General features: G+C 46.1%; 1 protein-coding gene across 2 annotated transcripts in view; it reads right to left on the bottom strand.

Moving 5' to 3' along the window:
* Positions 1–13,682, bottom strand: part of gnaz (guanine nucleotide binding protein (G protein), alpha z polypeptide) — a 40,346-nt gene extending 26,664 nt beyond the window's left edge. For both annotated transcript variants that reach the window (XM_071350446.1, XM_071350447.1), the window contains exon 1: positions 13,425–13,682. The gene's annotated coding sequence lies outside the window, so the exon portion shown is untranslated. The remainder of the gene's footprint in view (positions 1–13,424) is intronic.
* Between the last annotated feature and the right edge of the window lie 627 nt (positions 13,683–14,309).

The following is a 14,309-nucleotide window of genomic DNA, read 5'->3' as shown; positions in this document are numbered from 1 at the left end:
TGTGTCAATAGAATACAAGGTGGGCGATGAAACTACAGAAACCATTCATTTTCAATGGAAGAGAAGCAAAGTGGGCGGGGGACCGTTGGGCGATGCGAGCATAGGCGAGTAATCGCAACTAAGGCCGGACCTAAATTGGGGAAAGCTGAACTTTATGCAAATATTCTTCAATATCGCGGAGCGATTGACTAATCGAAGCTCACTTTATCGTCAAGTCCCTACTGGATTGGCTGTTGATACCAAGCACTAGCTAGCTAGCTTGCTAGCACATACATGAGGGTGAAGCTAGCGTGGCGATGCGAAATACAAATGTTAGGTAATCCCTGCGTTACAGGGGATTTCCACTATTCAATGCTAGCAAACTGGTAAATCACACAGCGATATCGCTGAGTATTTGCGTAAAGTTCAACTTTCCCCAATTTTGGTCCCACCCAGTTCACGCTGCCCTGCCCATGCTTGCGTCGTCCAACAGTCCCCCCGCCCACTTCGCTTTCCTCCATTAAAAATGAATGGGTTCCATTGTTGCATCACCCCCTATCATGTTTAGTGGAGAAGTACTGTAAGTGGTAGTTTCACGAGCTAATGCTAACTAGCGTTTGCGCGTGACTGGAAATCTATAGGCAGGCCTACTCTAGCATATGCTACCGTACCTGTAGACTTCCATTCATTGCGCTAACATTGGCTCGCGAAACTACCTTCAGCTTCCTCCATACTGCAGACAGAGACATTCAAATGGTATCCACGAGTTCATCTGACTCTGGGTAAGTAGAGAATGGCTTAATTGCCAGAATCTCGCAGTATCCCTTTAAAGGTACAAAAGGTCTGGATTATTAAGAACATAATGCTGGTAAGATTAATATTTAATATTTGGGGGGTTAACCTCACTACAGTTTAATAACAGACTAGGAGCTGTGCTGGATCTCGGGAATTTAGAGGGAGCAAAACCCGAATATTGATTTTATCTGTAGCTACAAGAAAACAAGACCAAGTCACAAAATAATAACTGAAACTGATTCAGAGTGAAAAGTACTGAGATTGAGATTGTGGTGGAAACTTTCAATGATAAACTCGCTGTTACTGGAACACTGAGAAATTACTAATTATCAATGCATAGCCTGCAATTCAGTAACTGGAGATGATTGATTTACAGTATTTGGTTAAGAGCTAGTGGAGGAATGACCCATGACCACCCTAGATGTTCTGAGGCGTAATTCAACTTTGGTTTCATTGGTGTTGGATTGTATAATAATTCAAAGTGTATTGAATTTGATCCAATAAAGTGGAAGTGCTCACTCAAAAATGTGTTAAAATATAGCTTTAAAATGAGGCAAAACACACATACCAAAACGCAGATACCAGCAGGCTGCCTTCAAAAAACTCGGACAACAACCAGAAAGTCAATTTAATATCCCTCAGGCAGCAGAGAAAAAGATCAATGTCACTCCACTACAACCTTCCATCACAAACAGACAGACAGCACAATGTCCTCCTGCCTCTGAAAATTATGACTGGCTTCATATGTTCAATAAACATGGACATTTCATGAGAATGCTTTGCATGCTTGAGGCAAATGTTTCAACCTAAAAAAATTCCTGTATCGCTGTAGTGAGTCACTGCCGGTGAGCTCACTCATACCATCCTACGTCAGAGCCATAGTAGATGTAGGTCGCAGACTGAGTGATCTTCAGGACTCAGCACTTTGTGTTGCATTATACAAGATTGAGAGTTTGGCCTGAATAGAGTTGTTGCTTCAATATGCTGGTTAGTTGGTGCCCTACTAGCTATGGGTTTCCCATAATAACCCAGATCTGATCCCAGTTCACAATCCTGACGTCCTCAATGTCGTTTGTCCTTGAGGAATGGAATGCTGCTAAAATAGATCAACCCGTTAGAAACAGGCCTCTATATACAGTATCAGAGCACATTATCAGACATTAGTGCAACTGTCAGACACCCAGTAGATGTGGAATATGTACAGATAGAACACTTAATTTGACTAGACTGTACATTTAGAGCACCAGTGACTTCTCAAAGAGCCCTAAATGAGTCCATCATCATCACTGGGTCTGCGTTCGCTCTCCCACATGACAGTGATTAGGGGGAGTGAGAGGGGAGGGTGTACATGATAGTGATTAGGGGGAGAGAGAGGGGAGGGTGTACATGATAGTGATTAGGGGGAGAGAGAGGGGAGTGTACATTTTCTGTACAGCATTTTCTGTACAGCACTTTGAGATATCAGCTGATGTAAGAAGGGCTATATAAATACATTTGATTTGATTTGATACATGACAGTGATTAGAAGGAGAGAGAGGGGAGTGTACATGACAGTGATTAGGGAGAGAGGGAGGGGAGTGTGTGTATGACAGTGGTTAGGGGGAGAGAGAAGGGAGAGTGTACATGACAGTGATTAGGGGGAGAGAGTGTACATGACAGTGATTCGGGGGAGAGAGGGGGTGTGTGTATGACAGTGATTAGGGGGAGAGTGGGGGGAGTGTGTGTATGACAGTGATTAGGGGGAGAGAGGGGGGAGTGTGTGTTAGCTGATAACACTTACTGCCCCAAGATGTGTCATCTGACAAAGTCCCCCCAGAATGACCCAGGATTCCTGTCAAATGAGGTGAGGGGAGGGGCCTCTGGCAGCCTCCTTGGATTCTATATGGATAAATTAATCAGTGCTGCAACCATATCTGGGACCTTGTGTTCAATCAGCAAGTTCAATAAATGTATTATAATCATTCATTTCCTAAACCTTCTGGGGTACATCAGAGGTCGCCCATAAGTTTCTTTCTGTTGTCTCCTGACTCGTGCCAGAACTTTTAATTGGCCTGAGGAAATACCAGGCGTCCTCCCGTGTTCTGGGAGCTGGGTGTAGGATGTGTGGGATTGGGTCATAGTGAGAGCATTTACTCCCCTATTGAGGCTGCTGGGGTAGGACTTCTGGCCAACTTCACAATTACTCTTTACTACCAGGGATAACATCATGGAGGGAATATGGCCATTGCTGAAATGACAGAACACTTGTTCTGTCATAACATGTTTACCGCACAGACTAACAATGTGATATACTGTTGTCATGAACTGTTGTTAGACTTACAATTCAAGTATAACTAAACCATGTTTATGATTATCTTCTGTAGGGATTAGGATGAAACATTCAAATAAAGTGTTACCAAACCCATGTCTTAAACTAAGAATACAAAAAATACTTTTGTTGTCCTTGCCTCACCCCACACATCCCAAATATGGACACACACACAGAAAGCACACAGTATAAAGGAATGCTTCCTCAGACAGTACGCTGGCTCGGCTTCTCTCAAAACACCCACTGCATGCTGGGGGCTTTTGCGCCACACATATCCCCAGGAACCGTAATAATAGTTATTTAACTGAATTATTTGATAAATGTTTTGGTTTTTAACCCCGACAATCATTCAGTTGTTTGTGAACATTTGTGCATGGACCACTTACAATTTAGACTGAAGATCTGGCCTTGACCATTGTGTTTGTTCATGATTTGGTACACTCACTCTCTCGCTTTCTGGCCCTGGGTGGGAGGCAGACACTAGGTTTTTGATTGATTAGGATCCCCAATAACCGACACCAATGTTGACAGCTAATCTTACTGGGGTCTGACACATAATGAAAAATACATTACAGACAAAATACTTTACGTTTTCCATACATTTAAAAACATTAACATGTAGTGTGTGTGTGTGTGTGCGCATCTATCAGTTACACATACATGTCAGTACATACACTCAACAAGTAGGTCACATGGGTACACTGTTCCTACATCATGGTAAACAATGAAAGGCAGTGTTCATTTTTCATCCCTCCAAAACAGTGGGCTGTAGAGAGGGTTGGGAGCAGGGTAGTGGTGGGGGCTCAGTGTAGTTACTAGCAGATCCTATGTGATAAGGGACTGTGTTTGGTGTGCCTTGCCTCAGCGCCTGCCTGTGCCCCTCTGCCTTCCCGTCCCGCCGATGGAGCGGGTCACACTGAGTCACAAGGCCAGCCGGCGCTGACAATGGCACATTTGTGCACAGACAGAGCCGTGAGCCAGCCCACTCAAGGGAAAGGATGGTAGAAGGTGGAGCGAGTCCAGCAATCTGTGTGTGTGTGTGTGTGCGTGTGTTGTGCCTGTATCTATGTCTGTCTGTCCATTTACTTGTGCCTGTGTGTGTGTGTGTGTGTGTCTCAATGTCTGTGAAACAAAACTGGGATAGTTATTTGAGTGACAAAGCAAACACTCAGTCAGGCTGCTTTGTAGCTTATTCACTCTTCAACCTGCTTAAAACCAGTTGATAGTATTCTTATTTAACATAATCATATTTCAGGACAAGGCTCAGGCTACTTATCTTTCCACTAACACAGGCACAAACACAGTTATATTTTTCTCATGACCAGTGGAGGCTGCTGAGGGGAGGACGACTCCCCTGGTTTCCATGTGTTTGATACCAGCCCATTACACTCCATTCCAGCTATTACTATGAGCCGTCCTCCCCTCAGCAGTCGCCACAGTTTTTTTTAACAGAAGGGAAACTGTGGGGGAACAGCCATTTTGTGTCTGCTGTAAGCCACTGACTGTTAGTTAACATCCTGCAGTTGGTGCTTTCATCATTGGGTCAGGATGAGGAAACTTAGCTGGAATAGACTGCAATAGGAAACACCAGTACAGCAGCAGGGTCATCAATATGGGTGCCGTATTGAAAGAATACTGGTCAGTGTAGGGCAGTCTCTCCACACAGCTGCCACGCCATGAGTCTGGCAAGCAAGACTATGGAAAAGACTGCAATGTGCAGTAGAGGTTACTGATGAGCAGTATCAGATATGTATAAATCTAATTTATGGCATGTTAAGATACAGGGAAACCTTGCACCATATACACCAACTCACAAAAAACGTATTATTCCACACTGGATAAGCCCTCAGTCAAATGTATCCATAAGTACTTCCATAGATCTTGCTGACAGCAGTTGCTATCAGTCATAAGACAAGGCTATCAGTCATAAGACAAGGCTATCAGTCATAAGACAAGGCTATCAGTCATAAGACAAGGCAATCTGACATACTTTGTTTCCTCCAAACCTTGACGTTTAAAAAAAATCTGATTCAGACAAAGAATGATATGATGCCAATTTAACATAGAGTTCAAGGGTATCTGTACACATGCACGTGTGCACACACACAAACACACACACACACACAAACACACACACACACACAAACACACACACAAACACACACACATACACACAGTTACAGACTTCTGTTGGCCCATGACCTCCACATCAACTTAATATTCCATTACTAGACCTGCAGACAGTGGTGTCCTTGCAGACTTGCCACCTTCCATCAGTATGCAGGCTTCATTTGCTGCTCTGGGACACTTTGGATGTGCTGTCGAGGTTCCTGACCTAAAGCCAGTAGCAGCTATGGTCACAGCACACACAAACATAGTGTACACACCCACATACACATACTCAAACACACACACTCAAAAACTGTCACCTCTCAAACCCTCTCCAACACCCTCAATGGTCCTCCAGTCCAGAGCATCCCCCACCCCTCCCTTCCTTCTCCTCCTCCACCATCTCCTCCGTCTCTCCTCCACCACCTCCTCCCCTCCACCACCACATCCTCCACCACCTCCTCCTCTTCCTCCACACCTCCTTCCCTCCTCCCTCCACCACCACCTCCTTCCCTCCTCCTCCACCACCACCTCCTTCCCTCCTCCTCCACCACATCCTCCTCTTCCTCCACCACCTCCCCCCTCCTCCTCCACCACCACCTCATTCCCTCTTCCTCCACCACCTCCTCCTCTACCACCACCTCCTTCCCTCCTCCTCCACCACCACCTCCTTCCCTCCACCACCACCTCCTCCCCTCCTCCACTCCTCCCCTCCTCCATCACCTCCTCCTCTTCCGCCACCACCTCCTCCGCCACCACCTCCTCCACTCCTCCCCTCCTCCATCACCTCCTCCTCCTCCGCCACCACCTCCTCCACCACCTCCTCCGCCACCACCTCCAACACCTCCTCCACCAACTCCTCCCCTCCCCCACCTCCTCCCCTCTTCCTCCACTCCTCCCCTCCTCCATTACCTCCTCCGCCACCACCTCCTCCAACCTCCCCTCCTCCACCACCTCCTCCACTACCTCCTGCCCTCCTCCACTACCTCCTCCTCTCCTCCACCACCTCTTTCCCCCCTCCTCCACCACCTCCTCCGCCACCTCCTCCTCCACCACCTCCTCCGCCACCACCTCCTCCACTCCTCCCCTCCTCCATCACCTCCTCACCTCCTCCACCACCACCACATCCTCCAACCTCCCCTCCTCCACCACCTCCTCCACTACCTCCTCCCCTCCTCCACCACCTCCTCCACTACCTCCTCCTCTCCTTCACCACCTCTTTCCCCCCTCCTCCACCACCTCCTTCTCCCCTCCTCCACTACCTCCTCCCCTCCTCCACCACTTCCTCCTCCACCACCTCCTCCTTGTACTCTGTCATATGACTGATGTTATGTGTGAGGAATGGAACACAAAGATGCTCTGTTAGTTCCTTTGCTCTGCCCTCAGTAATTAGTGCTGGGAAGAGGGCCCATCGTCCTCAGGCACACACACAGGGTCCTAGTTCTGAGCGCCAGCACAGATTAGCGAGGGAGAAAAGGAGGAGGGAAGGAGAGAAAGAGAAATTAATTTATGTAGATTTACATAAAACTCAACGATAACCTAATGCTTACTTACTGTAACGTTACTACAAACAGATAAAGCCCCACCCTAATTTGGTTCAGTCCAATTGACAGTCAGAAATCTAGGAAGCCAGTCAGCATGATGGGTCACAAGAGGCTTGGCACAGTATTGGACCTAGCAGAATAACAAATAAAAAAGGTATATCCTGCTAAAAAAGGGTTCACAGTAGACATTATTTCTGTGTTTATTGCATTCCAGAGTAGGTTATCAGAGTTATTCAATTGCTAAAGGAATTAGCAAAACAATTTCATAGAGGCCGGTTTGGTGAATATTCCCACAGCCTGCAGGCCTAGAGTAATATGATACAGTATAACATTAAATGTGTCCACATAAATCATTGTTCTTAAGTGTAAGAGGAGATGGACATATTGTATCATTTCCCGTACTATAATATAATCAATTTAAGTGGTAAAGTCAGCCAAGTCTTCTAACCTACAAGGGCATAGATGAGGGAAGCATATGATACAACCCCAGTGTCCTTCTCAGACCAAAAAACATAGAGACAAACCGGCCACTGTGAATGTGTTGTGCTATGCTAGTACTGCTGTGCCCAAATTCCAAGCATGTGATGTATTGTAGACCAATATGGCAATTATATAGGTTTGTGTCTTGTATGACACCACATGGGCAATGGCATCATGTGAGTGTGTGAGTTTAACCAATGTGTGTCAGCAAAACCTTAAAGAGCGCTCAATGAAGGGGTGTGATTTAGTTTGATATGATCCCTGTCATCCATTCTTACAGCCAAGGTTACCAGAGACCTCTGACTTTGTGTTAAGCCCTATTACTGCTCTTTCCAATTCCCTCTCCTCTCAGTCCAACTTCAGGCTTCAATCCCACTCTAATTGCATGGGTTATCAAACTACATCATATTAGAGTGTCATCTAGGCTGTTAGCTTGAAAAGCAAATCTGCAAATAGAAGTCGGAAAATGGGATATGTGAGGAAATATTTTTCAGATCTCTGACCTGTGGTCCGGTAGTTATTTCCTGAGATATACTTATTATTGTGTAACAGAAAATACAGACACAGAATGCTGGGTCCTAGGCTACATGACGTTTCTGTTTGAGGTGATATAATGTACTGTAGGACTGATTAGGCATGTGGTTCTGTCTTTGGTGGACATCTCCCATAGTGCCGAAGGAGCTGTGTCTGACATGGCAGCACCAACCTTCCAAGCAGTGACATCACTATGGGTCACATTTCTTCTCTGTAGAGTTACCAGTTTAAATTGTTGACATACCTCCATAACGTAAAGCACACCAAGATTTTAAAGTATGTGAAATGTCTGACCTGACGTTGTTACGTTTGCTTGGTCCACGTCTAATTTTTACCCTACCCGGTCCTTCTGTGTGTACTAGTACCTTCTACGTGTAAACTGAACCTTATGATAGTTTCATCTTCAATGTGTAAGAAAGTATGTGATAGCCATATGATAGCCATTTAGATTTAACATGAATAACTGCAAGTTACACTAGACATACAGTACCAGTCAAAAGTTTGGACACACCTACTCATTCAAGGGTTTTTCTTTATTCTTACTATTTTCTACATTGTAAAATAATAGAAGACCTCGAAACTATGAAATAACACATATGGAATCATGTAGAAACTAAAAAACTGTTAAACAAATATTTACATTCTTCAAAGTAGGCACGCTTTGCCTTGATGACAGCTTTGCACACTCTTGGCATTCTCTCAACCAGCTTCACCTGGAAGGCTTTTCCAACAGTCTTAAAGGAGTTCCCACATATGCTGAGCACTTTTTGGCTGCTTTTCCTTCACTTTGCGGTCCAACTCATCCCGAACAATCTCAATTTGGTTGAGGTCAGGTGATTGTGGAGGCCAGGTCATCTGATACAGCACTCCATCACTCTCCTTCATGGTCAAATAGCCCTTACACAGCCTGGAGGTGTGTTGTGTCATTGTCCTGTTGAAAAACAAATGATAGTCCCACTAAGCGAAAACCAGATGGGATCGCTGCAAAATGCTGTGGTAGCCATGCTGGTTAAGTCTGTCTTGAATTCGAAATAAATCACAGACAGAGTCACCAGCTAAGCACCATCACACCTCCTCTTCCATGCTTCACGGTGGGAACCACACATGCGGAGATCATCCGTTCACCTACTCTGCGTCTTACAAAGACACAGCTGTTGGAACCAAATATCTCACATTTTAACTCATTAGACCAAAGGACAGATTTCCACCAGTCTAATGTCCATTGCTCGTGTTTCTTGGCCCAAGCAAGTCTCTTCTTATTGGTGTTCTTTAGTAGTGGTTTCTTTGCAGCAATTTGACCATGAAGGCCTGATTCACGCAGTCTCCTCTGAACAGTTGATGTTGAGATACTTGATGTTGAGTTACTTGAATTCTGTGAAGCATTTATTTGGCCTGCAATTTCTGAGGCTGGTAACTCTAATGAACTTATCCTCTGCAGCAGAGGTAACTCTGGGTCTTCCTTTCCTGTGTCAGTCCTCATGAGAGCCAGTCTCATCATAGCTCTTGATGGTTGTTGCGACTGCAACGTTCAAAAAAGAAACGTTCAAAGTTCTTGAAATATTCCATATTGGCTTGACTTGATTAAACTACCAACGGGACATTCAAAACTGTAATATCTTATGCTTCACAGAGTCGTGGCTGAACGACAACATTATCAACATACAGCTGTCTGGTTATATGCTGTATCGGCAGGATAGAACAGCGGCGGAGGGGCGGCGGACTATGTATTTTTGTAAATTTCAAAGGAAGTCTCGAGGTTTTGCTCACCTGAGGTAGAGTATCTCATGATAAGCTGAAGAACACACTATCTATCTAGAGAGTTTTCATCTGTATTTTTCGTAGCTCTCTACATACCACCACAGACTGATGCTGGCACTAAGACCACACTCAATGAGCTGTATTCCACCATAAGCAAACAGGAAAACGCTCACCCAGAGGCGGCGCTCCTAGTGGCCGGGGACTTTAATGCAGGGGAACTTAAATCGGTCTTACCAAATTTCTATCAGCATGTTAAATGTGCAACCAAAGAGAAAAAATCTGTGGACCACCTTCACTCCCCACACAGAGACGCATACAAAGCTCTCCCTCACCTTCCATTTGGCAAATCTGACCATAATTCTATCCTCAAGATTCCTGCTTAAAATTAAAGCAGGAAGCACCAGTGACTCGATCAATAAAAAAGTGGTCAGATGAAGCAGATGCTAAGCTGCGGGACTGTTTTGCTAGCACATACTGGAATATGTTCCGGGATTCCTCTGATGGCATTGAAGAGTACACCACATTAGTCATTGGCTTCATCAACAAGTGCATCGATGACGTCATCCCCACAGTGACTGTACGTGCATACCCCAACCAGAAGCCATGGATTACAGGCAACATCCACACTGGGATAAAGGCAAGAGCTGCCACTTTCACGGAGCGGGACTCTAACCCGGAAGCTTATAAGAAATCCCGCTATGCCCTCCGACGAACCATCAAACAGGCAAAGCACCAATACAGGACTAAGATCAAAATGCACTACACCGTCTCTGACGCTCGTCGGATGTGGCAGGGCTTGCAAACCATTACAGACTACAAAGGGAAGCACAGCCAAAAGATACCCAGCGACACGAGCATACCAGACGAGCTAAACTACTTTGATGCTCGCTTCGAAGCAAATAACAATGAAACATGCATGATAGCACCAGGTGTTCCGGAAGACTGTGTGATCACGCTCTCCGCAGCCGATGGGAGTAAGACCTTTAAACAGGTCAACATTCACAAGGCCGCAGGGACAGATGGATTATCAGGACGTGTACTGTGACAAACTGGCACGTGTCTTCACTGACATTTTCAACCTCTCCCTGTCTGAGTCTGTAATACCAACATGTTTTAAGCAGACCACCATAGTCCCTGTGCCCAAGAACACTAAGGTAACCTCCCTAGCCATGAAGTGCTTTGAAAGGCTGGTCATGGCTCACATCAACACCATTATCCCAGAAACCCTAGACCCACCCTAATTTGCATACCGCCCTAACAGATCCACAGATGATGCAATCTTTACTGCACTCCACACTGCCCTTTCCCACCTGGACAAAAGGAACACCTTCAGTATGTGAGAATGCTATTCATTGACTACAGCTCAGCATTCAACACCATAGTGCCCACAAAGCTCAACAATAAGCTAAGGACCCTGGGACTAAACACCTCCCTCTGCACCTGGATCATGGACTTCCTGACGGGCCACCCCCAGGTGGTAAGGGCAGGTAACAACACATCCACCACGCTGATCCTCAACACAGGGGCCCCTCAGGGGTGCGTGTTCAGTCCCCTCCTGTACTCCCTGTTCATTCATGACTGCACGGCCAGGCACGACTCCAACTCCATCATTAAGTTTGCCGATGATACAACAGTGGTAGACCTGATCACCAACAACGACGAGACAGCCTATTGGGGGGTGTTCAGAGACCTGGCCATGTGGTGCCAGGACAACAACCTCTCCCTCAATGTGATCAAGACAAAGGAGATGATTGTGGACTACAGGAAAAAGAGGACCAAGCACGCCCCCATTCTCATCGACAGGGTTGGAGTGGAGCCGGTTGAAAGCTTCAAGTTCCTTGGTGTCCACATCACCAACATGGTTCAAGCACACTAAGGCAGTCGCGAAGAGAGCACAACAAAACCTATTCCCCCTCAGGAGACTGAAAAGATTTGGGATGGGTCCTCAGATCCTCAAAGAGCAACATCGAGAGCATCCTGACTGGTTGCATCACTGCCTGTATGGCATTTGCTCGGCCTCCGACCGCAAGGCACTTCCGAGGGTAGTGCGAACGGCCCAGTACATGACTGGTGCCAAGCTTCCTGCCATCCAGGATGTCTATACCAGGCGGTGTCAGAGGAAGGCCCTAAAAATTGTCAAGGACTCCAGCCACCCTAGTCATAGACTGTTCTCTCTGCTACCGCACGGCAAGCGGTACCGGAGCGCCAAGTCTAGATCCAAGAGGCTCTAAAAAGATTCTACCCCCAAGCCATAAGACTCCTGAACATCTAATCAAATGGCTACCCCCCCCCCCCCCCCCCCCCCCTTTACACCCCTGCTGCTCTCTGTTATCATCTTTGCATAGTCACTTTAATAACTCTACCTACATGTACATGTTACCTCAATTACCTCGACTAACCGGTACCTCATCACATTGATTCAGTACCAGTTCCTCCTGTATATAGTCTCGCTATTGTTATTTTACTGCTGCTCTTTAATTACTTGTTACTTTTATTTCTTATTCATATTTATTTAAAAAAATGTTTTAACTGCATTGTTGGTTAGGAGCTCGTAAGTAAGCATTTTACTGTAAGGTGAAATTGTATTTGTATTGTATTGTTGTATTGTTGTATTCGGTGCATGTGACTAATAAAATTTGATTTGATTTGATCTGTCTTCCTCTAGAGATCCCAAAGCATTGTGGGATTTTCTTCCTCCATTTTTAGATGTCTGAGGGCCTGGATGTTGGCTGTTTCACTTCATTCTTTCAGACTATCGCATGCAGCCAGTTCTTTAGTCTGCATCATCCATCATCTCCGGTGACACTCGGCTAAACAGCCCTGTCCCCTCAATGTTTCTCATTACATTCTCTCCATCTCTCCTCTCTTGTCCTGTTTTCCTCCTGTTTCCCAATCTCGTTCTCTCTCTCTTTCCCCATTTCTCTCTCTCTCCACTGCATCAACCTCATCTGCCTCCCCACTGTTAAACCCCCTAGCCCCTCGACCCCTCCCTGCGCAGGTTATCGCTCTCTCTCTCACTCACACATACACACAAACACACACAGAAAGACTCCTGGCACTGCACTGCTGACTCTGACCCCTCTCCACAAGCCACGGTAATGCCTCATTAGAGATATGAGGGATTTTTTAAATAAAACAAATGACCCTCAGTGCTGTGGCCGATGGAGAGCAGCGAACACACACACTCTCTCACTTTGTCACAATCACACTCATGCACACACATCACAAATACACCTCCACACACACCCATCCCGGGTCAAAACAGTTATCGATCGAAGTGCTGATGTTATTGTTGATGTGGGCTGGCAGGCGGAGTGCTGCTAAATGCCGATGTGAAGCCAATGTCCAGTCCAGTGCCTGCCTGCAGAGCAACGCTCCACGGGGTGTGTGCTCCTCCCACCGCAGTGTCACATTCACTGTCTAACTAAGGCAGTCATGAGAGCCATACAGCAGATCCTACTTAACAGTGCTTTTACTGGCTCTCTTCTCTCTCTTCCATGGTCGCTGGGATGGACAGAGCATGCACACATACACCTTTGAGGTATCCTTCCGATTTCACATAAACCCAACATTACAGACAACCATATGTATCAAGGATGTATCAAGGATGTATCAAGGAGGAGATGTACACCACAGATAGGCAGACACCAGCTCTCCTTGTCCATGCCTATATCTACATAGAGAGCAGGGAGGGTGGAGGAGGGGACTGGAGAAGCAGCCTTGCCTTGGTTCCATCTCAGAACATCACCATCCTGAGCTCAGCTGAGAGGAAAAATGTTCTGTTCCTCCGTATTATGAATACAGTCACATAGCAATTCCTCACCCCACCCCAGAAAAACAAAGGGGGCCCAAAGGAGGCCAACTTAGCAGTGATGACAAAAAAAGGGTGTGTGAGAAAATAAAGCAGGCAGGCTTACCGTTTCACCGTCCAGCGTCCATTCACCAGGGATACTGCAGACAAACACTTGCTGGAAGAGAAAGGCTGTGTGCACTCCACCCTTAGTCCAACATCCTCCTGTCTTTCACACTCTCTCTCTTTCTATTCCCCTCTTTCTCGCCTTTCTTATTATTGTCTGTGTTCTATTTCCTCTCTTGTTTGCTCCAAGGCAGTTGAGACACTGCAGCGGTGGGGGAGGAGGGTGTGTGTGCATGTGTGTATGTGTGCGTGTTTGAGTGTGTCAGAGAGCGGAGAGAGAGAGAAATGAAGGGAGGAGTCAGCAGGGATAGAGAGAAGGGGAAAATGGACAGGATTAAATCATGAGAGAAACAGAGAAAGAGGTAAAAGGGCACCAAGCTAAACAGAACACAGGGCTGTGACAAAAACAGGATACAATAGAAACTGTCTGCTGCAATGAGAAGGGGAAACAGACAGAGACCCCTATGAGAAGCAATGGAAAGGACAGCTTATGTGTGTGTTTCAATGTATAACAGCCCTGCTTATTCTCTTTCTCTGGTCTATGACAAGTCAACAGCAAGATTGGTTGTGATTTCATTGATGGCTGAAATAGCATGCACGAGAGAGAGAGCAAGAGAGTGGGAAGGGGAGAAGAGAGGAGAGGAAGGGAGGGAGAGGAGTGATGACGATATGGGTCTGGGAGGGGGATTGGATAATGGTGTAATGTGCTGTTTCCGTGCCAACTGTTTCTGTGACAGAGGGACCACTTCCTTTACTGCTATTGGCTCTAACCAAGAACAAATAGATATGCTGACAAATAAAAAATCATACCTACTATGCGATGTGAAGGGGTAGGGCTTGCTGTTCTCCTCAGCTCTCATCTATCTTTGGTAAAAACGGGCCTTTT

This window comes from Salvelinus alpinus, chromosome 18 (assembly GCF_045679555.1).
Source record: "Salvelinus alpinus chromosome 18, SLU_Salpinus.1, whole genome shotgun sequence".
Taxonomy (NCBI): domain Eukaryota; kingdom Metazoa; phylum Chordata; class Actinopteri; order Salmoniformes; family Salmonidae; genus Salvelinus; species Salvelinus alpinus.
This window is presented reverse-complemented; position numbering and strand designations above follow the sequence as displayed.